Source organism: Chrysochloris asiatica, unplaced genomic scaffold, assembly GCF_000296735.1.
Source record: "Chrysochloris asiatica unplaced genomic scaffold, ChrAsi1.0 scaffold00095, whole genome shotgun sequence".
NCBI lineage: Eukaryota > Metazoa > Chordata > Mammalia > Afrosoricida > Chrysochloridae > Chrysochloris > Chrysochloris asiatica.
This window is the reverse complement of record NW_006408613.1, coordinates 2,910,216-2,912,406: the sequence shown is the minus strand read 5'-3', so window position 1 is coordinate 2,912,406 and position 2,191 is coordinate 2,910,216.

Here is a 2,191-nt window from a genome sequence, read left to right as displayed (position 1 = left end):
AGCATTTCTGAGGCTATAAATCTTTAAGATATCAGAAAGACTTATCTTTCTCTCAAAGAACTGGTAGATTCAAACTGTTGGCCTTGTGGATAGCAGCTCAGTTCATAACCTACTACGCTACCTAAGTTAAAGTTACATATATACATGCAAATGGGAACTTGGTGGTTCCATTGGCTAAACACTGGACTGTGAACCACAAGGTAGAGCAAAATTTCTGAGGCTTAAAATCTTCATCAAGCAGAAAGCCTCATCTTTCTCCAGCATAGTCGCTGATGGGATTGAACCATTGACCTTATGGTTTGCAGACCAATGCTTATCATACGGAGCCATCATACTCACATATATACATACATATGGGAGCACAGTGGTTCCATAAGCACTGGACTGCAAACCAGAAGGTCTGTGGTTTGAACTCACCATCTGTTAAAGGATGAGGCTTTATGTTCCAGCAAAAGATTTAAAGCCTTAAAAACTCTGTACAGGTTCACTGTGAACCAAAATCAACTCCATGCACTTAACAACAACAAACATACATATTATATATACTTTCTTTTGTTTTATACATACATTTTAAAATATCAAAGTAATATTTATGTCAATGATTTCCTTTTTAAGAGAAGTTTTATGAAACTACATCAAATTTCTACCTTACTCCTATTTCCTATGGCTACAGAAGAAACCTGGGGAGTACAGTGGCTCTGTAGGTTAAGCACTGGATGGTAAACCACAAGGTCAGCAGTTTAAACCCACCAACCAATCCTCAGGACAAAGATGAGGCTTTCTGCTGCAGCAAAATATACATGCAAACCTTATGCAGAGTCACTATGAGTCAGAACCAACTTGACAGCACTTAATATCAACAACAACAACATAAAAATCTATCTTGAATTCTACTCTTCTCAAATTAGCCACCACTGGTTATCTCTACAAAGTGGTCTTATATTTCTATCAGATTTTAAATATTTTTCTTTTCTTTTTTTAAGACTAGAAATTGTATGTCCTCTTCCTGTTAAATGACTCCCTCTGGTTGCATGTTGTTGTAGCCAAGTGTCATCAAGTCAGTTCCAAATTATAGCAACCCTGTATAGGGTTTCAAAGGAGCCACTGGTGGGTTTGAACTACTGACCTTATGGTTCACAGTCCAGTGCTGATCCTGCAGTGCAACTGCAGTCCTCTAATAAGCCATTTTAATATTTCTCCTAGAGATAAACCATGGATGGAGACAGATTGACTCATCTTGGAGCAGCTTCATGCCCAGCCCTGGATCTGCCAAATGTTGATTCTTAGGCACATGTGTTCAAGAGGCATGTGTGCCTCCTTTTGAGTTGAATTGTCCATGAGTATGTTGTTAGTCAGCCCCTGAATGCTACAGCCTCCCTCAATGTGGATTTATTTTCTCCTTCGGTATCCCAGATATACGGCTCACAACTATAGCTAGAGTCAGACCTTACTATTACCAACAAAGTGAATAAATACAGTTGAAAAGCTGAAACAAAAAGAATTGATTTTTTTTATTAAAGAGAACATAGAAATAAATGTGAAAGCTAAGAAGGTTTAGAAGGACAAAGGGAAAATATAAAGATCAAAAAATATTTTCTCTTGCTTTTTGAAAAGTTCGTAAAATATGGCTTTAAATATCACACTGATTTATTTATAAAGGATGTTTTTCATACAGCAGGAATACATATGTGTACACTTACACTTCACAAATAACGATGTTTACCTGTGCTTTATCAACTATGCAGAGTCTTTTGATTGTGTGGATCATGACAAGCTATGGACAACATTGCGAAGTGTGAGTATTCCGGAACACTTACTTGTGCTCATGAGGAATCTGAACATGGACCAAGAGGCAGTTGTTCGAACAGAACATGGGAACACTGAATGGTTTAAAATGAAGAAAGGTGTGCGACAGGGTTGTATTATTTCACCATACTTATTCAACCTGTATGCTGAGCAAACCATCCGAGAAGCTGGATTATATGAAGAACAATGTGACATCAGGATTGGAGGAAGACTCATTAACAACCTGCGATAAGCAGATGATACAACCTTGCTTGCTAAAAGTGAAGAGGACTTTAAATACTTACAGATGAAGATCAAAGACCACAACCTTTGGTGTGGATTGCATCTCAATGTAAAGAAAACAAAAAATCCTCACCACTGGACCAATAAACAACATTCTTATCAA